Source organism: Leuciscus leuciscus (genome assembly GCF_965113295.1).
Source record: "Leuciscus leuciscus genome assembly, chromosome: 24".
In the NCBI taxonomy this organism is placed as follows: domain Eukaryota; kingdom Metazoa; phylum Chordata; class Actinopteri; order Cypriniformes; family Leuciscidae; genus Leuciscus; species Leuciscus leuciscus.
Genome location: NC_138723.1, coordinates 1,923,702 through 1,943,701, shown reverse-complemented (window position 1 = coordinate 1,943,701; position 20,000 = coordinate 1,923,702).

The following is a 20,000-nucleotide window of genomic DNA, read 5'->3' as shown; positions in this document are numbered from 1 at the left end:
CTGCTTAGCTTCCGAGATCAGACGAGATCGGGCGTTCTCAACGTGGTATGGCCGTAAGCGAAATCTGCTGCCAAAAACGGGCTATTTAAAAGGTTAGAACATTAGTGAAGTAAACTAAAAAGCTTACAGCACCTGGTATTCCCAGGCGGTCTCCCATCCAAGTACTAACCAGGCCCGACCCTGCTTAGCTTCCGAGATCAGACGAGATCGGGCGTTCTCAACGTGGTATGGCCGTAAGCGAAATCTGCTGCCAAAAACGGGCTATTTAAAAGGTTAGAACATTAGTGAAGTAAACTAAAAAGCTTACAGCACCTGGTATTCCCAGGCGGTCTCCCATCCAAGTACTAACCAGGCCCGACCCTGCTTAGCTTCCGAGATCAGACGAGATCGGGCGTTCTCAACGTGGTATGGCCGTAAGCGAAATCTGCTGCCAAAAACGGGCTATTTAAAAGGTTAGAACATTAGTGAAGTAAACTAAAAAGCTTACAGCACCTGGTATTCCCAGGCGGTCTCCCATCCAAGTACTAACCAGGCCCGACCCTGCTTAGCTTCCGAGATCAGACGAGATCGGGCGTTCTCAACGTGGTATGGCCGTAAGCGAAATCTGCTGCCAAAAATGGGCTATTTAAAAGGTTAGAACATTAGTGAAGTAAACTAAAAAGCTTACAGCACCTGGTATTCCCAGGCGGTCTCCCATCCAAGTACTAACCAGGCCCGACCCTGCTTAGCTTCCGAGATCAGACGAGATCGGGCGTTCTCAACGTGGTATGGCCGTAAGTGAAATCTGCTGCCAAAAACGGGCTATTTAAAAGGTTAGAACATTAGTGAAGTAAACTAAAAAGCTTACAGCACCTGGTATTTCCAGGCGGTCTCCCATCCAAGTACTAACCAGGCCCGACCCTGCTTAGCTTCCGAGATCAGACGAGATCGGGCGTTCTCAACGTGGTATGGCCGTAAGCGAAATCTGCTGCCAAAAACGGGCTTTTTGAAGAAATTCATCGAATTTTTCAGGCCTTCTGAAGAAACTCTGCTCCCAAGACCGGGCATGTTGAAGAAACTCAGAGAATATTTCAGGCTTTTTGAAGAATCTCATGGACTTTTTTTTTTTTTTTTTTTTTTTTAAACAAAAATGCTTACAGCACCTGGTATTCCCAGGCTGTCTCCCATCCAAGTACTAACCAGGCCCGACCCTGCTTAGCTTCCGAGATCAGACGAGATCGGGCGTTCTCAACGTGGTATGGCCGTAAGCGAAATCTGCTGCCAAAAACGGGCTATTTAAAAGGTTAGAACATTAGTGAAGTAAACTAAAAAGCTTACAGCACCTGGTATTCCCAGGCGGTCTCCCATCCAAGTACTAACCAGGCCCGACCCTGCTTAGCTTCCGAGATCAGACGAGATCGGGCGTTCTCAACGTGGTATGGCCGTAAGCGAAATCTGCTGCCAAAAACGGGCTATTTAAAAGGTTAGAAAATTAGTGAAGTAAACTAAAAAGCTTACAGCACCTGGTATTCCCAGGCGGTCTCCCATCCAAGTACTAACCAGGCCCGACCCTGCTTAGCTTCCGAGATCAGACGAGATCGGGCGTTCTCAACGTGGTATGGCCGTAAGCGAAATCTGCTGCCAAAAACGGGCTATTTAAAAGGTTAGAACATTAGTGAAGTAAACTAAAAAGCTTACAGCACCTGGTATTCCCAGGCGGTCTCCCATCCAAGTACTAACCAGGCCCGACCCTGCTTAGCTTCCGAGATCAGACGAGATCGGGCGTTCTCAACGTGGTATGGCCGTAAGCAAAATCTGCTGCCAAAAACGGGCTATTTAAAAGGTTAGAACATTAGTGAAGTAAACTAAAAAGCTTACAGCACCTGGTATTCCCAGGCGGTCTCCCATCCAAGTACTAACCAGGCCCGACCCTGCTTAGCTTCCGAGATCAGACGAGATCGGGCGTTCTCAACGTGGTATGGCCGTAAGCGAAATCTGCTGCCAAAAACGGGCTATTTAAAAGGTTAGAACATTAGTGAAGTAAACTAAAAAGCTTACAGCACCTGGTATTCCCAGGCGGTCTCCCATCCAAGTACTAACCAGGCCCGACCCTGCTTAGCTTCCGAGATCAGACGAGATCGGGCGTTCTCAACGTGGTATGGCCGTAAGCGAAATCTGCTGCCAAAAACGGGCTATTTAAAAGGTTAGAACATTAGTGAAGTAAACTAAAAAGCTTACAGCACCTGGTATTCCCAGGCGGTCTCCCATCCAAGTACTAACCAGGCCCGACCCTGCTTAGCTTCCGAGATCAGACGAGATCGGGCGTTCTCAACGTGGTATGGCCGTAAGCGAAATCTGCTGCCAAAAACGGGCTTTTTGAAGAAATTCATCGAATTTTTCAGGCCTTCTGAAGAAACTCTGCTCCCAAGACCGGGCATGTTGAAGAAACTCAGAGAATATTTCAGGCTTTTTGAAGAATCTCATGGACTCTTTTTTTTTTTTTTTTTTTTTTTTTTAAAAACAAAAATGCTTACAGCACCTGGTATTCCCAGGCGGTCTCCCATCCAAGTACTAACCAGGCCCGACCCTGCTTAGCTTCCGAGATCAGACGAGATCGGGCGTTCTCAACGTGGTATGGCCGTAAGCGAAATCTACTGCCAAAAACGGGCTATTTAAAAGGTTAGAACATTAGTGAAGTAAACTAAAAAGCTTACAGCACCTGGTATTCCCAGGCGGTCTCCCATCCAAGTACTAACCAGGCCCGACCCTGCTTAGCTTCCGAGATCAGACGAGATCGGGCGTTCTCAACGTGGTATGGCCGTAAGCGAAATCTGCTGCCAAAAACGGGCTATTTAAAAGGTTAGAACATTAGTGAAGTAAACTAAAAAGCTTACAGCACCTGGTATTCCCAGGCGGTCTCCCATCCAAGTACTAACCAGGCCCGACCCTGCTTAGCTTCCGAGATCAGACGAGATCGGGCGTTCTCAACGTGGTATGGCCGTAAGCGAAATCTGCTGCCAAAAACGGGCTATTTAAAAGGTTAGAACATTAGTGAAGTAAACTAAAAAGCTTACAGCACCTGGTATTTCCAGGCGGTCTCCCATCCAAGTACTAACCAGGCCCGACCCTGCTTAGCTTCCGAGATCAGACGAGATCGGGCGTTCTCAACGTGGTATGGCCGTAAGCGAAATCTGCTGCCAAAAACGGGCTTTTTGAAGAAATTCATCGAATTTTTCAGGCCTTCTGAAGAAACTCTGCTCCCAAGACCGGGCATGTTGAAGAAACTCAGAGAATATTTCAGGCTTTTTGAAGAATCTCATGGACTTTTTTTTTTTTTTTTTTTTTTTTAAACAAAAATGCTTACAGCACCTGGTATTGCCAGGCTGTCTCCCATCCAAGTACTAACCAGGCCCGACCCTGCTTAGCTTCCGAGATCAGACGAGATCGGGCGTTCTCAACGTGGTATGGCCGTAAGCGAAATCTGCTGCCAAAAACGGGCTATTTAAAAGGTTAGAACATTAGTGAAGTAAACTAAAAAGCTTACAGCACCTGGTATTCCCAGGCGGTCTCCCATCCAAGTACTAACCAGGCCCGACCCTGCTTAGCTTCCGAGATCAAACGAGATCGGGCGTTCTCAACGTGGTATGGCCGTAAGCGAAATCTGCTGCCAAAAACGGGCTATTTAAAAGGTTAGAACATTAGTGAAGTAAACTAAAAAGCTTACAGCATCTGGTATTCCCAGGCGGTCTCCCATCCAAGTACTAACCAGGCCCGACCCTGCTTAGCTTCCGAGATCAGACGAGATCGGGCGTTCTCAACGTGGTATGGCCGTAAGCGAAATCCGCTGCCAAAAACGGGCTATTTAAAAGGTTAGAACATTAGTGAAGTAAACTAAAAAGCCTACAGCACCTGGTATTCCCAGGTGGTCTCCCATCCAAGTACTAACCAGGCCCGACCCTGCTTAGCTTCCGAGATCAGACGAGATCGGGCGTTCTCAACGTGGTATGGCCGTAAGCGAAATCTGCTGCCAAAAACGGGCTTTTTGAAGAAATTCATCGAATTTTTCAGGCCTTCTGAAGAAACTCTGCTCCCAAGACCGGGCATGTTGAAGAAACTCAGAGAATATTTCAGGCTTTTTGAAGAATCTCATGGACTCTTTTTTTTTTTTTTTTTTTTTTTTTTAAAAACAAAAATGCTTACAGCACCTGGTATTCCCAGGCGGTCTCCCATCCAAGTACTAACCAGGCCCGACCCTGCTTAGCTTCCGAGATCAGACGAGATTTTTTTTTATTTTTTTTTTTATTAAAAAACATTACTTTTCATTTAAAACAACATCAAAGACAAAAACAAGAACCATAACAACAAAAGAAAAAAAACAAAACATCATTAAACATTTTCAGGCAATACAATTTCAAACCCATTACTATTTTTAACAATATATGCATTATTTCTTATTATGCATTCTTTAAATATTTCTATTTTCCCATTCATGTTAAAATAATCATACAAAACTTTACATTCATCTCTCAAAATCTGCTTATAAAACACACTTATTGGAAGTTCAACTTTCTTTTGTTTCATTAGATTTCTTCTTCGCCATATTGCAAATCTTGCAACTGTTAGCATAAAATTAAGAGCAAATTTATTTTTAGCTTTACCATTAAAACCAAATAAAAACATTGTTTCCCATTCTTCTAGAATTATTCTTTTATCAAATAAAAAGTCACCTATCATCTTTTTTAACATTTTCATAAAACCATTTAACTTTTTACAATTTAAAAACAAATGCAACACACCTTCTTTTTTTTCCATACATACTTTACATTTTTCATCTTGGATCATCCCAATTTTACACAATATCATGTCAGTCTTTATACAATTGTGTCTTAATAAAAAATCAAAATTTTCTAATATAGGACTCTTAAAATTCATTCTCACATTTTTCCATATGTTTGATGCATCAAAATTATCGAACAGTTTTCCCCAGTACTCAATCGCTTTTGGTCTTACAAATACAGACTTGCATAAACAACCATAAAACATTTTTAAAATACAATCATTAAAAGAAATGTTTTCATCTTCTCTTTTTAAAAATACTTCCGGATTTTCATTTACTTTTTCTTTATCGTCAATACTTTTAATCCATGCTACAGGTACAGCTTCTTTTATTTTCAAATATTGCTCCTTAATCAATTGCTTATTTTCTATATCTTCGTTTTCCTCTAATGTATCTATGATTGCCTGTAAAGGTAAAAATCCTGGTTTTACCTCATATAAAATGTCTTTAACTTGTTTTAATCCTGCATAAAACCAATTCTTATAAAAAAAGGTGTTTCTGTTGTTTTTGATATGTTGATTTAAAAAAAGCGGTTGCTTCAATAGTTGTTCTCTCCCTTTAAACTCAATATATACATTTTCTTTAAAACCCTTCCATGCTTTTAAAACTTCTTTATAAAATTCAGGTATCCCCTCTATCATATTATCCTTAAACTGCATCCATATAAAATCATCTCCCATTTTCCCACACTTATTTATATAAAAACTCATTATTTTTTTCCATATTAAATCATCCTTTTTAAAAAACCTTTTTACAGTCTTAATTCTCAAACTTTGCTTTCTTATCATTGGGTCTATCAGCCCCAAACCTCCTTTTTCTACCTCCCCAATTATTGTATCATAAGCTATTTTAGCCGGTTTACCATCCCATAAAAACTTCAAGATAAACGTTTTTATTCTTTTATACACCCATATTGGCAGACTAACCACACTTAAAATATACCACATCTTAGATAAAAATAAAGAGTTTAAAACCAGTACTTTCCCTTTTAAAAATAATTGTCTTTGTTTCCAAAAGTTTAGTCTTTTTTCCATTTTTCCTATAGTCTCCTCCCAAACCAGGTCTCTTGTTCTAATTTCATCCCTTCCAAGTGTTATTCCTAAAATCTTTAGTTCATTCATCTGTTCTTTAAAGTCCCATTGTCTTCCTAAAGTATCTACCTGCCCCATTCTCATATATTCTGTTTTATCATTATTGACTTTAGCCCCTGTTCCACCACAATATTTTTGCAATATTACCATTGCCTTTTCAATACTCTTAAAATCTTTTAAAAACAAGGTGGTGTCATCTGCATATTGAAAAATTTTAGGCTGCACATCCTCCTTTCCCAAAACTATTCCTTTAATTTGTTTTTCTTTATTTATTGCAAGTCCTAATGGTTCAGCAACTAAAGTGTACAGTAGTGCTGATAATGGACATCCCTGCCTTATAGACCTCGATATCTTAATAAAATCTGTTAAAAACCCATTTACTTTAATACAACTTAAAATGTCATTATATAAGCATTTCATCCATCCAATAAAAATTTCCCCAAAACCAAATTTTCTCAGTATATCAAATAAATATTTGTGCTCTACTCTATCAAATGCCTTTTCCAAATCTATACTTATCAAATATCCTTCTTCACCTTTTTCTTTCATATACCACATTAAATCTCTAATACTTGTTACTATATCCAATATATCTCGATTTAAAACACCATATGCCTGGTTTGTTTTTATAATGTTTGGAATCACTTTTTTCAGTCTGTTTGCTAGAATCTTGGCCAGTATCTTGTAATCCGTATTTAACATGCTCAATGGTCTATAATTTTTAAGATCTTCTCTTTCTCCTTTATTTTTATATATAATCTTGATCATTCCTTTCTTCATACTTTCACTTAATTTTTTCTGTTTAAAAATATCAATAAATAGATCATGCATAATTGGCGTTAAAACATTCTTAAAAACCTTATAAAATTCAGATGGTAAACCATCTAGGCCTGAACTTTTCCCATTACTCATCTGTTCTATAGCTTCATCTATTTCTTCTTCTTTTATTTCCTTATCACACATTTTCTTATCATCCTCATTTACTTTTATTTCAATTTGATTCAATAAAAACTCTTCATCTTCCTCGTTAATAACATCTTTTTTAAATAAAATAGCATAAAAATCCTTCACTTCCTTTAAAATACCTTCTTTTTCTTTCACAACCTTTCCGTTTTTTGAAATACTTTTGATCATTTCTGCTTGTTTTCTTGTTTTTTCCAAATCATAAAAAAATTTTGTACTCCTTTCTCCTTCTACTGTATTTTTCGCTCTACTTCTTATTTTAGCTCCCATGCACTTTTCCTCCTCTATTTTTTTTAATTTCTCTTCTAATATGACTATTTTACTCCCATCCATCCTACCTTCTAACACTTTTTTCATTTCTTCTTCCCATTCCTTGTTTAATAATCTTTCTTTACTTTTCTTTATTCTTTGCATTTTCTTTGAATACTCAATAGATAATTTTTTAATATCTATTTTTAAATTATCCCACCAAACACTTTTTGCTTCTTCATATAAGACATTATTAATACTATGTATTATGCAATTTTCTACTTCCATTTTATAAAAGTCATTTTTTAAAAGTTCTGTATTAAAAACCCACACCCCAGGTCCTCTCTCAACACCACAATAATCAATAATTACATTTAAAAAATCATGATCACTTCCACTAAACATTTTGTAAAAAACTTTTGTAATAAAATTCCCTAACTGTCTATTACATAATACAAAATCAATTCTACTTTGTTTTAAAACATTATTTACCATTTGTCGTCTTGAATATTCTCTTTTTACTCTGTTTCTTTCCCTCCATAAATCTATAAATCTATGATTTTCCATAACTTTCTTTAGTTCTTTCCTTCCAACATCTGCTCTATACACCATATAATCCTCCACATCAATTCTTTCTAAAACAGTATTAAAATCACCAATTACAATCACATTTTTATAGTTCTCTATTAGAACATCCATTTCTTTAAAAAAAGCAACTCTTTCTACATCTTCATTTGGTGCATGAATATTACATATTGTTATTTCTTCTTCTTTTCCTTCGACCTTAACCACCAATGTCCTTCCTATATTATCTGTAAATATTACTGTTGCTTTTTGTATTGTCCCCCTTCTAATTAAAATTGCTACTCCTTTTTTCCTTTTAGGATCATTATTGTAAAAAAAATCCCCATCCCATATTTTCTTCAAATCATTAATTTTTTCAACATTCCATCCTGTCTCTTGTATACATATTATATCATTCTTCTTTGTTAAGTGATTAATATTTTCAAATTTGGTCATAGTTGACAATCCCCTTGCATTGATTGAAACTATGCTCAATTGACTCATATACACACAAAAAAAAGAAATATAGAAACAAACAAAAAACCACATCACTTTTTTTCAGTCTCTTTCAAAACCACCTCTCCTGAGCAAGCCATTTCAGCTTTCTTTTTCTTTTTTTCTTTAGATTCTCTTCTTATTCTTTGTTTTTCCATCACCTTCTCAATGTTTATTTGTCCTGTTGTTTTCAATTTACTCCCACCGCTCAAACTGTTTTTCTTCACACTTTCCTTTCCACCAATTGCTTTATTCTTAGTGTCTCTTACCTCATCTATGTTTGTACTGTCCTTTGCTCCATCATTGTCTTCTTCTTTATTCTTCATCCCATCCTGTTCAGCTTTTTCTGCAAGTAGTTGTATATCTGTCATTATTTCTGTGTCTTTTCCTCCGTTCTGTTCATTTTTACTTCCTCCTTCTTCTTCTCTGTTCTGTATTTCCATAGTTAATCCACGTGTTTGTTGTGGTGCACTTCCTTCATCATCCTCTTCCACATTCTCCACGTCGTTGAGTGTCTCTGTCTCCATTTCCTCATGTTCCTCTTCAAAGGTTTCACAAATGCACCTGTGAAATGCCTTTCCGCAGCCTTGGCACCGCGGGGCTTTGCAGTCCCGCGCATAATGCCCCTGCTCCAGACATCCTCTGCATATCAGTTGAGGACAGTCCTTTTTTTCATGGTCAGCACTTGCACATATTCTGCAGGTCTTCACCTGGTGATCATGAATCACCCTGAAAAACTGCGTTCCTTCCTCCGTTTCAAATCGTGTGTTATATGGCAGTGACACCACATCTTTTGGAAATTTAACTCTTATAAATCTCGTACCATCCGCCACAGTGGTCCCTGGGTAATACCTCCTTCTCAGAGGAAGTATCGGTGTAACCCCCCAGCTTGTCAGTTTTTGTAAAACATCCTCATCATTTATGTAGTTTGGCAAGTGTAAAAAAGATACCATCCTTTCAGTTGCACAAAGTTTTCTTATTTCGCAACATTGTCCATTTATTTGAATTCCATCCAATAATTGTTCACAGTCTTCTTCTTTCTCCAATGTAAGTTCATATTCATATTCAGTTTTTTTCCTTAGTCCATATAATTTGCCAATTCCAGTTGTGTCCTCTACCGCTTTAATTATCATCATAATCGTTAATAGTTCTGGGTTTTTCACATTCATTGTCAGGGTAGTTTCTTTTTTGTATTCTCTCTGATATCTCATTTTTCCTCTCAATTTATTTATCATGTCAACTTTTTGACTGTCTTCTTTCCTTTTTTCACCATTTTCATCATCCTTTTCTTTACCTTGTATCTTCTGTTGTTCAATGCTTCCTTTCACCCTTTCAGCTCCATTTCTCTTCTTTCTCGATACCACGGTTGCCCATGTTTCTTCTTCCTGATTTTCATTTTCTTCTTGCATTATCCTTTCGCATGGATTAGTCTCTTCATTCAAGTCCTTGTCCTTTTTCTCATATCCTTTTTCCAGTCCTATTTCAGTATCCATTATGTCCGTCCTTGTTTGTACACCTCTCCACCCAAATCAAAAGTAAAGAACTCCACCCCAAACAGTTATACAACTGCTTGGGGTTAAAACGTGAAAAATAATAACAAAAGTAAGCTTTATAACTTGTAACTAAATAAAAAACAACAAAAACTTAACAAAAATATGGAGAGCCTTTCTCCCCAACTGCAGCCAATTCACTTCCTGGAACGTACCAACGAGATCGGGCGTTCTCAAAGTGGTATGGCCGTAAGCGAAATCTGCTGCCAAAAACTGGCTTTTTGAAGAAATTCATAGAATTTTTCAGGCCTTCTGAAGAAACTCTGCTCCCAAGACCGGGCATGTTGAATAAACTCAGAGAATATATCAGGCTTTATGAAGAATCTCATGGACTCTTTTTTTTTTTTTTTTTTTTTTTTTTTTTATACCAAAAATGCTTACAGCACCTGGTATTCCCAGGCGGTCTCCCATCCAAGTACTAACCAGGCCCGACCCTGCTTAGCTTCCGAGATCAGACGAGATCGGGCGTTCTCAACGTGGTATGGCCGTAAGCGAAATCTGCTGCCAAAAACGGGCTATTTAAAAGGTTAGAACATTAGTGAAGTAAACTAAAAAGCTTACAGCACCTGGTATTCCCAGGCGGTCTCCCATCCAAGTACTAACCAGGCCCGACCCTGCTTAGCTTCCGAGATCAGACGAGATCGGGCGTTCTCAACGTGGTATGGCCGTAAGCGAAATCTGCTGCCAAAAACGGGCTATTTAAAAGGTTAGAAAATTAGTGAAGTAAACTAAAAAGCTTACAGCACCTGGTATTCCCAGGCGGTCTCCCATCCAAGTACTAACCAGGCCCGACCCTGCTTAGCTTCCGAGATCAGACGAGATCGGGCGTTCTCAACGTGGTATGGCCGTAAGCGAAATCTGCTGCCAAAAACGGGCTATTTAAAAGGTTAGAACATTAGTGAAGTAAACTAAAAAGCTTACAGCACCTGGTATTCCCAGGCGGTCTCCCATCCAAGTACTAACCAGGCCCGACCCTGCTTAGCTTCCGAGATCAGACGAGATCGGGCGTTCTCAACGTGGTATGGCCGTAAGCGAAATCTGCTGCCAAAAACGGGCTATTTAAAAGGTTAGAACATTAGTGAAGTAAACTAAAAAGCTTACAGCACCTGGTATTCCCAGGCGGTCTCCCATCCAAGTACTAACCAGGCCCGACCCTGCTTAGCTTCCGAGATCAGACGAGATCGGGCGTTCTCAACGTGGTATGGCCGTAAGCGAAATCTGCTGCCAAAAACGGGCTATTTAAAAGGTTAGAACATTAGTGAAGTAAACTAAAAAGCTTACAGCACCTGGTATTCCCAGGCGGTCTCCCATCCAAGTACTAACCAGGCCCGACCCTGCTTAGCTTCCGAGATCAGACGAGATCGGGCGTTCTCAACGTGGTATGGCCGTAAGCGAAATCTGCTGCCAAAAACGGGCTTTTTGAAGAAATTCATCGAATTTTTCAGGCCTTCTGAAGAAACTCTGCTCCCAAGACCGGGCATGTTGAAGAAACTCAGAGAATATTTCAGGCTTTTTGAAGAATCTCATGGACTCTTTTTTTTTTTTTTTTTTTTTTTTTAAAAACAAAAATGCTTACAGCACCTGGTATTCCCAGGCGGTCTCCCATCCAAGTACTAACCAGGCCCGACCCTGCTTAGCTTCCGAGATCAGACGAGATCGGGCGTTCTCAACGTGGTATGGCCGTAAGCGAAATCTACTGCCAAAAACGGGCTATTTAAAAGGTTAGAACATTAGTGAAGTAAACTAAAAAGCTTACAGCACCTGGTATTCCCAGGCGGTCTCCCATCCAAGTACTAACCAGGCCCGACCCTGCTTAGCTTCCGAGATCAGACGAGATCGGGCGTTCTCAACGTGGTATGGCCGTAAGCGAAATCTGCTGCCAAAAACGGGCTATTTAAAAGGTTAGAACATTAGTGAAGTAAACTAAAAAGCTTACAGCACCTGGTATTCCCAGGCGGTCTCCCATCCAAGTACTAACCAGGCCCGACCCTGCTTAGCTTCCGAGATCAGACGAGATCGGGCGTTCTCAACGTGGTATGGCCGTAAGCGAAATCTGCTGCCAAAAACGGGCTATTTAAAAGGTTAGAACATTAGTGAAGTAAACTAAAAAGCTTACAGCACCTGGTATTTCCAGGCGGTCTCCCATCCAAGTACTAACCAGGCCCGACCCTGCTTAGCTTCCGAGATCAGACGAGATCGGGCGTTCTCAACGTGGTATGGCCGTAAGCGAAATCTGCTGCCAAAAACGGGCTTTTTGAAGAAATTCATCGAATTTTTCAGGCCTTCTGAAGAAACTCTGCTCCCAAGACCGGGCATGTTGAAGAAACTCAGAGAATATTTCAGGCTTTTTGAAGAATCTCATGGACTTTTTTTTTTTTTTTTTTTTTTTTAAACAAAAATGCTTACAGCACCTGGTATTGCCAGGCTGTCTCCCATCCAAGTACTAACCAGGCCCGACCCTGCTTAGCTTCCGAGATCAGACGAGATCGGGCGTTCTCAACGTGGTATGGCCGTAAGCGAAATCTGCTGCCAAAAACGGGCTATTTAAAAGGTTAGAACATTAGTGAAGTAAACTAAAAAGCTTACAGCACCTGGTATTCCCAGGCGGTCTCCCATCCAAGTACTAACCAGGCCCGACCCTGCTTAGCTTCCGAGATCAGACGAGATCGGGCGTTCTCAACGTGGTATGGCCGTAAGCGAAATCTGCTGCCAAAAACGGGCTATTTAAAAGGTTAGAACATTAGTGAAGTAAACTAAAAAGCTTACAGCATCTGGTATTCCCAGGCGGTCTCCCATCCAAGTACTAACCAGGCCCGACCCTGCTTAGCTTCCGAGATCAGACGAGATCGGGCGTTCTCAACGTGGTATGGCCGTAAGCGAAATCTGCTGCCAAAAACGGGCTATTTAAAAGGTTAGAACATTAGTGAAGTAAACTAAAAAGCCTACAGCACCTGGTATTCCCAGGTGGTCTCCCATCCAAGTACTAACCAGGCCCGACCCTGCTTAGCTTCCGAGATCAGACGAGATCGGGCGTTCTCAACGTGGTATGGCCGTAAGCGAAATCTGCTGCCAAAAACGGGCTTTTTGAAGAAATTCATCGAATTTTTCAGGCCTTCTGAAGAAACTCTGCTCCCAAGACCGGGCATGTTGAAGAAACTCAGAGAATATTTCAGGCTTTTTGAAGAATCTCATGGACTCTTTTTTTTTTTTTTTTTTTTTTTTTTTAAAACAAAAATGCTTACAGCACCTGGTATTCCCAGGCGGTCTCCCATCCAAGTACTAACCAGGCCCGACCCTGCTTAGCTTCCGAGATCAGACGATATTTTTTTTTATTTTTTTTTTTATTAAAAAACATTACTTTTCATTTAAAACAACATCAAAGACAAAAACAAGAACCATAACAACAAAAGAAAAAAAACAAAACATCATTAAACATTTTCAGGCAATACAATTTCAAACCCATTACTATTTTTAACAATATATGCATTATTTCTTATTATGCATTCTTTAAATATTTCTATTTTCCCATTCATGTTAAAATAATCATACAAAACTTTACATTCATCTCTCAAAATCTGCTTATAAAACACACTTATTGGAAGTTCAACTTTCTTTTGTTTCATTAGATTTCTTCTTCGCCATATTGCAAATCTTGCAACTGTTAGCATAAAATTAAGAGCAAATTTATTTTTAGCTTTACCATTAAAACCAAATAAAAACATTGTTTCCCATTCTTCTAGAATTATTCTTTTATCAAATAAAAAGTCACCTATCATCTTTTTTAACATTTTCATAAAACCATTTAACTTTTTACAATTTAAAAACAAATGCAACACACCTTCTTTTTTTTCCATACATACTTTACATTTTTCATCTTGGATCATCCCAATTTTACACAATATCATGTCAGTCTTTATACAATTGTGTCTTAATAAAAAATCAAAATTTTCTAATATAGGACTCTTAAAATTCATTCTCACATTTTTCCATATGTTTGATGCATCAAAATTATCGAACAGTTTTCCCCAGTACTCAATCGCTTTTGGTCTTACAAATACAGACTTGCATAAACAACCATAAAACATTTTTAAAATACAATCATTAAAAGAAATGTTTTCATCTTCTCTTTTTAAAAATACTTCCGGATTTTCATTTACTTTTTCTTTATCGTCAATACTTTTAATCCATGCTACAGGTACAGCTTCTTTTATTTTCAAATATTGCTCCTTAATCAATTGCTTATTTTCTATATCTTCGTTTTCCTCTAATGTATCTATGATTGCCTGTAAAGGTAAAAATCCTGGTTTTACCTCATATAAAATGTCTTTAACTTGTTTTAATCCTGCATAAAACCAATTCTTATAAAAAAAGGTGTTTCTGTTGTTTTTGATATGTTGATTTAAAAAAAGCGGTTGCTTCAATAGTTGTTCTCTCCCTTTAAACTCAATATATACATTTTCTTTAAAACCCTTCCATGCTTTTAAAACTTCTTTATAAAATTCAGGTATCCCCTCTATCATATTATCCTTAAACTGCATCCATATAAAATCATCTCCCATTTTCCCACACTTATTTATATAAAAACTCATTATTTTTTTCCATATTAAATCATCCTTTTTAAAAAACCTTTTTACAGTCTTAATTCTCAAACTTTGCTTTCTTATCATTGGGTCTATCAGCCCCAAACCTCCTTTTTCTACCTCCCCAATTATTGTATCATAAGCTATTTTAGCCGGTTTACCATCCCATAAAAACTTCAAGATAAACGTTTTTATTCTTTTATACACCCATATTGGCAGACTAACCACACTTAAAATATACCACATCTTAGATAAAAATAAAGAGTTTAAAACCAGTACTTTCCCTTTTAAAAATAATTGTCTTTGTTTCCAAAAGTTTAGTCTTTTTTCCATTTTTCCTATAGTCTCCTCCCAAACCAGGTCTCTTGTTCTAATTTCATCCCTTCCAAGTGTTATTCCTAAAATCTTTAGTTCATTCATCTGTTCTTTAAAGTCCCATTGTCTTCCTAAAGTATCTACCTGCCCCATTCTCATATATTCTGTTTTATCATTATTGACTTTAGCCCCTGTTCCACCACAATATTTTTGCAATATTACCATTGCCTTTTCAATACTCTTAAAATCTTTTAAAAACAAGGTGGTGTCATCTGCATATTGAAAAATTTTAGGCTGCACATCCTCCTTTCCCAAAACTATTCCTTTAATTTGTTTTTCTTTATTTATTGCAAGTCCTAATGGTTCAGCAACTAAAGTGTACAGTAGTGCTGATAATGGACATCCCTGCCTTATAGACCTCGATATCTTAATAAAATCTGTTAAAAACCCATTTACTTTAATACAACTTAAAATGTCATTATATAAGCATTTCATCCATCCAATAAAAATTTCCCCAAAACCAAATTTTCTCAGTATATCAAATAAATATTTGTGCTCTACTCTATCAAATGCCTTTTCCAAATCTATACTTATCAAATATCCTTCTTCACCTTTTTCTTTCATATACCACATTAAATCTCTAATACTTGTTACTATATCCAATATATCTCGATTTAAAACACCATATGCCTGGTTTGTTTTTATAATGTTTGGAATCACTTTTTTCAGTCTGTTTGCTAGAATCTTGGCCAGTATCTTGTAATCCGTATTTAACATGCTCAATGGTCTATAATTTTTAAGATCTTCTCTTTCTCCTTTATTTTTATATATAATCTTGATCATTCCTTTCTTCATACTTTCACTTAATTTTTTCTGTTTAAAAATATCAATAAATAGATCATGCATAATTGGCGTTAAAACATTCTTAAAAACCTTATAAAATTCAGATGGTAAACCATCTAGGCCTGAACTTTTCCCATTACTCATCTGTTCTATAGCTTCATCTATTTCTTCTTCTTTTATTTCCTTATCACACATTTTCTTATCATCCTCATTTACTTTTATTTCAATTTGATTCAATAAAAACTCTTCATCTTCCTCGTTAATAACATCTTTTTTAAATAAAATAGCATAAAAATCCTTCACTTCCTTTAAAATACCTTCTTTTTCTTTCACAACCTTTCCGTTTTTTGAAATACTTTTGATCATTTCTGCTTGTTTTCTTGTTTTTTCCAAATCATAAAAAAATTTTGTACTCCTTTCTCCTTCTACTGTATTTTTCGCTCTACTTCTTATTTTAGCTCCCATGCACTTTTCCTCCTCTATTTTTTTTAATTTCTCTTCTAATATGACTATTTTACTCCCATCCATCCTACCTTCTAACACTTTTTTCATTTCTTCTTCCCATTCCTTGTTTAATAATCTTTCTTTACTTTTCTTTATTCTTTGCATTTTCTTTGAATACTCAATAGATAATTTTTTAATATCTATTTTTAAATTATCCCACCAAACACTTTTTGCTTCTTCATATAAGACATTATTAATACTATGTATTATGCAATTTTCTACTTCCATTTTATAAAAGTCATTTTTTAAAAGTTCTGTATTAAAAACCCACACCCCAGGTCCTCTCTCAACACCACAATAATCAATAATTACATTTAAAAAATCATGATCACTTCCACTAAACATTTTGTAAAAAACTTTTGTAATAAAATTCCCTAACTGTCTATTACATAATACAAAATCAATTCTACTTTGTTTTAAAACATTATTTACCATTTGTCGTCTTGAATATTCTCTTTTTACTCTGTTTCTTTCCCTCCATAAATCTATAAATCTATGATTTTCCATAACTTTCTTTAGTTCTTTCCTTCCAACATCTGCTCTATACACCATATAATCCTCCACATCAATTCTTTCTAAAACAGTATTAAAATCACCAATTACAATCACATTTTTATAGTTCTCTATTAGAACATCCATTTCTTTAAAAAAAGCAACTCTTTCTACATCTTCATTTGGTGCATGAATATTACATATTGTTATTTCTTCTTCTTTTCCTTCGACCTTAACCACCAATGTCCTTCCTATATTATCTGTAAATATTACTGTTGCTTTTTGTATTGTCCCCCTTCTAATTAAAATTGCTACTCCTTTTTTCCTTTTAGGATCATTATTGTAAAAAAAATCCCCATCCCATATTTTCTTCAAATCATTAATTTTTTCAACATTCCATCCTGTCTCTTGTATACATATTATATCATTCTTCTTTGTTAAGTGATTAATATTTTCAAATTTGGTCATAGTTGACAATCCCCTTGCATTGATTGAAACTATGCTCAATTGACTCATATACACACAAAAAAAAGAAATATAGAAACAAACAAAAAACCACATCACTTTTTTTCAGTCTCTTTCAAAACCACCTCTCCTGAGCAAGCCATTTCAGCTTTCTTTTTCTTTTTTTCTTTAGATTCTCTTCTTATTCTTTGTTTTTCCATCACCTTCTCAATGTTTATTTGTCCTGTTGTTTTCAATTTACTCCCACCGCTCAAACTGTTTTTCTTCACACTTTCCTTTCCACCAATTGCTTTATTCTTAGTGTCTCTTACCTCATCTATGTTTGTACTGTCCTTTGCTCCATCATTGTCTTCTTCTTTATTCTTCATCCCATCCTGTTCAGCTTTTTCTGCAAGTAGTTGTATATCTGTCATTATTTCTGTGTCTTTTCCTCCGTTCTGTTCATTTTTACTTCCTCCTTCTTCTTCTCTGTTCTGTATTTCCATAGTTAATCCACGTGTTTGTTGTGGTGCACTTCCTTCATCATCCTCTTCCACATTCTCCACGTCGTTGAGTGTCTCTGTCTCCATTTCCTCATGTTCCTCTTCAAAGGTTTCACAAATGCACCTGTGAAATGCCTTTCCGCAGCCTTGGCACCGCGGGGCTTTGCAGTCCCGCGCATAATGCCCCTGCTCCAGACATCCTCTGCATATCAGTTGAGGACAGTCCTTTTTTTCATGGTCAGCACTTGCACATATTCTGCAGGTCTTCACCTGGTGATCATGAATCACCCTGAAAAACTGCGTTCCTTCCTCCGTTTCAAATCGTGTGTTATATGGCAGTGACACCACATCTTTTGGAAATTTAACTCTTATAAATCTCGTACCATCCGCCACAGTGGTCCCTGGGTAATACCTCCTTCTCAGAGGAAGTATCGGTGTAACCCCCCAGCTTGTCAGTTTTTGTAAAACATCCTCATCATTTATGTAGTTTGGCAAGTGTAAAAAAGATACCATCCTTTCAGTTGCACAAAGTTTTCTTATTTCGCAACATTGTCCATTTATTTGAATTCCATCCAATAATTGTTCACAGTCTTCTTCTTTCTCCAATGTAAGTTCATATTCATATTCAGTTTTTTTCCTTAGTCCATATAATTTGCCAATTCCAGTTGTGTCCTCTACCGCTTTAATTATCATCATAATCGTTAATAGTTCTGGGTTTTTCACATTCATTGTCAGGGTAGTTTCTTTTTTGTATTCTCTCTGATATCTCATTTTTCCTCTCAATTTATTTATCATGTCAACTTTTTGACTGTCTTCTTTCCTTTTTTCACCATTTTCATCATCCTTTTCTTTACCTTGTATCTTCTGTTGTTCAATGCTTCCTTTCACCCTTTCAGCTCCATTTCTCTTCTTTCTCGATACCACGGTTGCCCATGTTTCTTCTTCCTGATTTTCATTTTCTTCTTGCATTATCCTTTCGCATGGATTAGTCTCTTCATTCAAGTCCTTGTCCTTTTTCTCATATCCTTTTTCCAGTCCTATTTCAGTATCCATTATGTCCGTCCTTGTTTGTACACCTCTCCACCCAAATCAAAAGTAAAGAACTCCACCCCAAACAGTTATACAACTGCTTGGGGTTAAAACGTGAAAAATAATAACAAAAGTAAGCTTTATAACTTGTAACTAAATAAAAAACAACAAAAACTTAACAAAAATATGGAGAGCCTTTCTCCCCAACTGCAGCCAATTCACTTCCTGGAACGTACCAACGAGATCGGGCGTTCTCAAAGTGGTATGGCCGTAAGCGAAATCTGCTGCCAAAAACTGGCTTTTTGAAGAAATTCATAGAATTTTTCAGGCCTTCTGAAGAAACTCTGCTCCCAAGACCGGGCATGTTGAATAAACTCAGAGAATATATCAGGCTTTATGAAGAATCTCATGGACTCTTTTTTTTTTTTTTTTTTTTTTTTTTTTTATACCAAAAATGCTTACAGCACCTGGTATTCCCAGGCGGTCTCCCATCCAAGTACTAACCAGGCCCGACCCTGCTTAGCTTCCGAGATCAGACGAGATCGGGCGTTCTCAACGTGGTATGGCCGTAAGCTAAATCTGCTGCCAAAAACGGGCTATTTAAAAGGTTAGAACATTAGTGAAGTAAACTAAAAAGCTTACAGCACCTGGTATTCCCAGGCGGTCTCCCATCCAAGTACTAACCAGGCCCGACCCTGCTTAGCTTCCGAGATCAGACGAGATCGGGCGTTCTCAACGTGGTATGGCCGTAAGCGAAATCTGCTGCCAAAAACGGGCTTTTTGAAGAAATTCATCGAATTTTTCAGGCCTTCTGAAGAAACTCTGCTCCCAAGACCGGGCATGTTGAAGAAACTCAGAGAATATTTCAGGCTTTTTGAAGAATCTCATGGACTCTTTTTTTTTTTTTTTTTTTTTTTTTAAAAACAAAAATGCTTACAGCTCCTGGTATTCCCAGGCGGTCTCCCATCCAAGTACTAACCAGGCCCGACCCTGCTTAGCTTCCGAGATCAGACGAGATCGGGCGTTCTCAACGTGGTATGGCCGTAAGTGAAATCTGCTGCTAAAAACGGGCTATTTAAAAGGTTAGAACATTAGTGAAGTAAACTAAAAAGCTTACAGCACCTGGTATTCCCAGGCGGTCTCCCATCCAAGTACTAACCAGGCCCGACCCTGCTTAGCTTCCGAGATCAGACGAGATCCGGCGTTCTCAACGTGGTATGGCCGTAAGCGAAATCTGCTGCCAAAAACGGGCTATTTAAAAGGTTAGAACATTAGTGAAGTAAACTAAAAAGCTTACAGCACCTGGTATTCCCAGGCGGTCTCCCATCCAAGTACTAACCAGGCCCGACCCTGCTTAGCTTCCGAGATCAGACGAGATCCGGCGTTCTCAACGTGGTATGGCCGTAAGCGAAATCTGCTGCCAAAAACGGGCTATTTAAAAGGTTAGAACATTAGTGAAGTAAACTAAAAAGCTTACAGCACCTGGTATTCCCAGGCGGTCTCCCATCCAAGTACTAACCAGGCCCGACCCTGCTTAGCTTCCGAGATCAGACGAGATCGGG